Here is a 6,000-nt window from a genome sequence, read left to right as displayed (position 1 = left end):
TGACTCGTTGCTTCTGCCCGTGTTCTTCCCTCTGCTGAGCGGCCAAAACGTACGAATCTTGCCCTATCGCCAGTGGGAGATCTCTTCCCTGCACCTAGAGCTACCTAGTTCATGTGAGTTCCAAGAGTAGATGTGGTCGGGTTAGAGAGATATGGGGGTGGGAAGTCGGCTGTGTCAGACATGTCCAAACCGAGACAAAAATGGTGCCAAGTCGTGTCAAACGCCCTAGGGTAGGTGTCACCTCTTTCCAGGGCATTCTAGGGTTAATTTGGCGCCACTTTGTCAATTGGGTCGAAGTGTTTTGAATTTTGGATTAGGGTGAACATGGGTGATCTTTGCCCAAGGTTAGTTTTTAGACTTAGGCAATTTCTGAAATTTTCTCTTGTGCTCAACCTTTGGTGAACTTTTTGGGGCTTTTCTAAAATCTTTTTGGGGTTACTTTCTTACTATCATTTGTAGGTTATGAAGTATATTACAACTTTTATATTTGGCCCAAGCCATGATCATAAGGTTTACATGACCTTTTGATCCTACCTACATTTAGGGTTCCTATTGCCCAAGAGGGGTTTGCTTTAGGGTTTTGGGAAAAACTCCCCTTAGATGTGCATGACAAGCTAGGGCATGATATCCAAGAGGGGTTGCACTTGCTTAGGACCTTGAATTCCAAGTTTGATGTACTTTGCCCAAACCAATCCACATGTGATAATAGGTTAAGTGGGGTAGTCCTAGGTGGTTACCCTGAGTAACACCTGGGGTGTTACAACGCTAAAAATGTATTTTACCGAACCCGTCACCTTCGGGTTTTCTTAGTTTTTCAACGACCGGATGGTCCGTGCCTGAGGCCGGACGGTGCACGCTTGGTCTCGGACGATGCTTGCTTCTCTTTCGGACAGTCCGTAGTGTTAACGTGTGTTTTTGTAGTGTTCCTATCCGAGGCTCTCCCCGGTGTCGCAGACGGTCCGCCGCAAGGGCTTGGACGGTCCGCGCTCAGTAGAATTTCCAAAACACTTCTCCTATCTGGAAAAATCTATGATATTCCGAATAGTTGACTTGGTATTGATGTATATGAACTTTATACACCTGAGAAATGATCAACTAGGCAAACTAGTTAGTCCATAAGATTTGGGATGCTCGTCAAACACCAAAATTGATTATAGGAAATGGTTATGGTCATTTCCCTTTCAATTCCTGACCATTCAAATTAGATCCAAGAGCCCGAATTCGATCTTGAATTAGTACGCGGTCGTAGCCACCGGATCAAATATCAACGTTCGGGATTTTAAACAATGGGGTAAACTCTAGCGCGCACGATTTTTATCCAACGACGCGCGGTAATGTACCCGAACCGGTACCCCTGCTCCTAATCCAAGTTGTCCGATCATCAATCTACAGTCTCGATCCGATAGCCCGACATTCTAATCCTAGCCTTTGCCCACCGATCCAAAGGCCAGGGCTGTTTCTTCTTCCCCCGATACCGGACCACGGTGGCGCAGGACACCCGGCGGCGGCAACCCCGCCAGCGACCCCGCGAACGGCCCATCAGTGCCCAAAATACCACCCAGGTAACGCTTTACGTAACTACGAGTATGGCTAACAGTTCAAGGGAGTGCTTACCAGGATTTATGAAGGCGGGGAAGCACTCCACGCCTCGGCACGGGTTCCCGATGTCCCCGATCACTGGTGAGGAATTCCCGGAGTTCTTGGCTTTAGCTCCGGCCGTGAGGCCACGAGCACCAACCTATAGGTGCAGTGAAGCTTGCACGCTATCTGTATGGCCCGGGACGAATACAAACTTGATGGTCGATGCTAACGGGGATCCCTTCTGCCACGGTGGCAGAGCGAGCTCACGGCGGTAGACACCCAGGTGGCCGCGGAGCACGAGGTTAAATACTCCGAGACACGACGGTTGGGATCGGACCCTTTCTGTGGGGGTAGATCATGGTGTTTGTTGGAGAGAACCACGATGGTCCTCTTTTTCTGTTTAGCATTCACCATGGTGGAGGGATAGGGATGACAAGCGGCCCCAGTTTTAGTGAAACCGAGCGCTCGTGTGCGCGACGATTTTGGTCGAGTGGGCCCGCCTGCCAGGCACTGGGTGCGTGAAGGACGTGGGCCGCGCTGTTTACTAGTTAGCTGGGCCCGTGGAATGAAAACGGCCCAAGTACAGGTTTGTTCTCTCTCTCTTTCTTTTTAAGTTTTAATTTATATTTCTTTACCAGAATTCAAGCATAAAGTTGATCAAGATAATATTGTCCTCATTCTTAAATTTTAACCAAATCTAATGCCTTATCTATTCCCATAAAAGCACATTGATAAAATCTTTATTTTAAATCCTTAGAGGAAGCAAAGATAACTCTTATATGGGAGTTTGGATCCTAATCTACCATTAGAAAAACATGGTTATAAACAACTTGGGAGAATTCTTACTAATCAATATTTTATGGTTTTACATGGTGGCATGCGTTGAACATTCTCCATCCACCCGCATCTGCGAGAGTCATGCCGACTTGCCCGACGGTCAGCGAGTCTTTAGGGAATTAACATGTCCCCTGCATGCGTGGAATGCAGCCAAGAAGTCTTCACGCCCATGTAATTGCCTTCCTCGCCCGCTTCTGGTTACGCCCGGCTGATGTCCCATGAAGGCTACACTCCCAGCCCATCGGGGGCTTCTCTTGCAGCCCATAGAACATATTCGAGTTATGCTGACCCGAGGGATATCTATCCCCCACATGATCCAACTATTACTAGACCAATGTCGATAAGGTGTAGGGTCGGGAAGCAACGCCCCACAATGGCTAACTCATGGTAAGGACTAGCTCTTCCATGGTGGGTCGTCGTTTCTTGTCCTGACCCGTCCTCTCATCTACACCACCACATAGCTTGAGACAACCCTTGAGCTAAGGGTTACCAAATCTGCTTCTTAGCATGCCAAACCTCAGCGAAAGCGGGTCTGGTTGTAACACCCTAATTTTGGAACCATTAAATTTTTATTAAATTAAATTTAAGTCGATAAGGTTTGAATGATTTAGACACACACAACATGATTTTAAGTATCTTTCTTTTATTATTAAACAACTAAAATGGATCATAAGGTTGGACTGAGTGTGTTGTATTCATGTTGTTGCCTAGTGTTTTAGTTCAAAAGGTGTTTGAAACATGTTGATATATTTCACAGAAGTCTCTGGTAATTTTAGTATTTTTCTGATTATTTTTCTAATTTTTAAAAAGCAAAATCTATATAGTTGAGACACTTAAATATCTTTTTAAAAAGCTCAAAATATTTTAATTGAGTTTATTGGATGTCAAAACATTGTTAGAAAAATTTCCTAGAATTTTTTAAGCCTCTAAAATATTTTTGTGCGTTACAAATGAATTTCTAGATTTTTCAAAAATAGAAAATCTTTAAAATTGAAATTTATCCAGATTACGGATAATCTCAAACCACCAATACTACATATGCATGCTTGGCTTCTCCTCGATGAGCACATCTCAGAACACGAAACCTTTTTTCTAAATTCAATCTACAACTCCCACAATCGCTCATTGAAGTTCGAATTCATCCTCAACTCCGGCGAACAATTACTCCTTGACCCTTCATCTTCAGAGGCGCTCCAGTACATCATCGCAATCGGCTCGACAAGACCTTTATCACCGCGCTTCCGATTCGTCGATCGGATATTTAGTTCATCATTCATCTTAAAAACGAATGCTCTGATGAGAGTTGTCTTCTTCGAAGAGCGCTCCATTGTCCCATCATATTCTTTCTTCGCTTTTTCAATATGGCGCTTCTCCTTCCTCCATCTTGCAACCCTCTTCTCCCCGAGCCTACAGCCCTCTCCCCCTCTCTCCATGTCACACCCGGATTTAAGGGAGCAAACCCGGGTGCGTCTTAAATGTGTGATAGGATCAAGTCTCACACATATGATGACAGGTACAGAAATGAATGTTACCTCTTTACTATATAATAAGAGTTCTGTACAAAATAGCTAAATAATTATATCATACGAAGACGATGATCCAGCAACCATAGTTGACTGGGAGACGACGGCCTAAACCTCTCACGAACTCATCGCAGTATCCTTCATGCTCCTTATCTTGTGGTACTTGACCTTGACCTGAGGGGATGTGAGTACAACAAGGGTGAGATCACATACGTTCATCGCTCAACAAGTTGTGGGGAATAATGTGCATGAGCTCACTTATGGTGGAGCTCATGTGAAGTGTAAGGCTTACCAAAAAAGATGGCTAAAGCTGAGCATTGCTCTTTAAAGTTGGTCAAAATTTTATTAGCAGTTACTAAGTATAAGTAGATACCAACCCAATCAAATAAGAGATCACAATTAATAATAAACCCACAATGCAATGCAAATGACAAATTAAGTTTAATTCCATAAGTTAATCATGTGAGTGTCTGAGCCACTCATGACCGTGAGCACGGTTGATATACCAGTTTTACACTCTGCAGAGGTTGCACATCTTTACCCACAAGTCGTGTTACCCATTTTTCAAGTGATCGCGACTTCCCATTCATCTCTACTGAGGAGACGGGGCAGCTAGCACTATGAGGTCTTTCCAAAGTTCCAATAGTTCAAGAAAACCCGCTACGACTGATATACCGGTTTTTTGTAAAGGCATTTTGTTATGTAATTGTGACATTGGTTTCTATACACAATTAGTCGTCGTATGTGTGAAACTTGATCCTGGCACACATATGAAGGGCATCTGGATTTGTACTTAAATCTAGGCGTGACACAGGATGACGTGCAAAAGCATTGGTGACCTTGGCAGCACTCTTACAGAACCCCTAGGTCTAGCTAGTGTTCAAATTAATCCCAAAATTGCTATGGTGACACCACTATGGGTCCAGTCAAAAGTGCATTTCTCGAGTGGACGATGTTGATGTTCTCATTGTGTCCTTAAGGGCGAGTGCCCGCAGTGGCTATTTATCGTCTCACATGTTGCTGGTTCAACTCAGATGCTGTTGTGCTCTCCCAGACTACGGCTCCTGTTTTTTTCTATAATCATGGTCCGAATTTAGCCTTGGGAGATGCAGCTTCAAAAGGTTATGAACTTGATGCAGGGGCTATTGATGCCCATGTGGAGACAGAGAACGCTAATGTTAGCGCCCTTGAGAGTGCGTGTGTTGGTATGGCTGATAAAATGACAGTGGCTTTGGCGCACATGCAGGCTGCTACTCCCAATTAGAGATGTCAATGGGGACCCGATACCCGATAACCCATGGGGAATTCCCCTATTAGGGTACGGGTATGGGACAAAAATTGTCCCCATGGGTATGGATATGGGACAAAATCTCCACCCATTGGGTAAACGGGTATGGGTTTGGGAAGCAATAATCCGAACCCGATTACCCATGGGTATTTCATACGCGTACACCTGTCATATTTGTATGAATGAGTTGAGGCCGAGTCGGCCATCAAACCTGACAGACTCGATTTCTTATATTGGTCTCAAGTACTGATTTCTTTTCTGATGGATGGATGAATGGATAATGGTTCATGGATGAGTGCTTGCCGATGTGGTGATGTATGAAATCTGGATAGTTTGTGCTAGATGTTAGTACCTAGTTATTCCTTAATTGGGGATGGGGACCCATTGGGGACCCGAAACCCGAATGGGGATGGGTATGGGATGAGTTTTGTACCCATGATGGGTATGGGTATGGGTATGGGGATGTATCAAACATGATGGGGATGGGTCTGAGATGCTATAACCCGATGGGGAATTACCCATTGACATCTCTACTCCCAATGCGTTAGAGTTGGGGAGTGATCAGACTTTGGCTCAGCATTCTTTTCAGACTGCTGCAAATGTGTGTGTGGGTTTGGTCGATTTTTCCATGGGTCCTGACCACACATGTGTTGAAGGTGATGATTTTGTTAATCCTTCTCTAGGGCCCACTAAACATACTTATTCTCGTTCACTCATAAACGTGGAAGCTGATCCATTTATTTCTGAATTAAATATTTCAGGGCAGGGAGA

This window comes from Zea mays, chromosome 4, assembly GCF_902167145.1.
Source record: "Zea mays cultivar B73 chromosome 4, Zm-B73-REFERENCE-NAM-5.0, whole genome shotgun sequence".
Classification (NCBI taxonomy): Eukaryota; Viridiplantae; Streptophyta; class Magnoliopsida; order Poales; family Poaceae; genus Zea; species Zea mays.
This window is presented reverse-complemented; position numbering follows the sequence as displayed.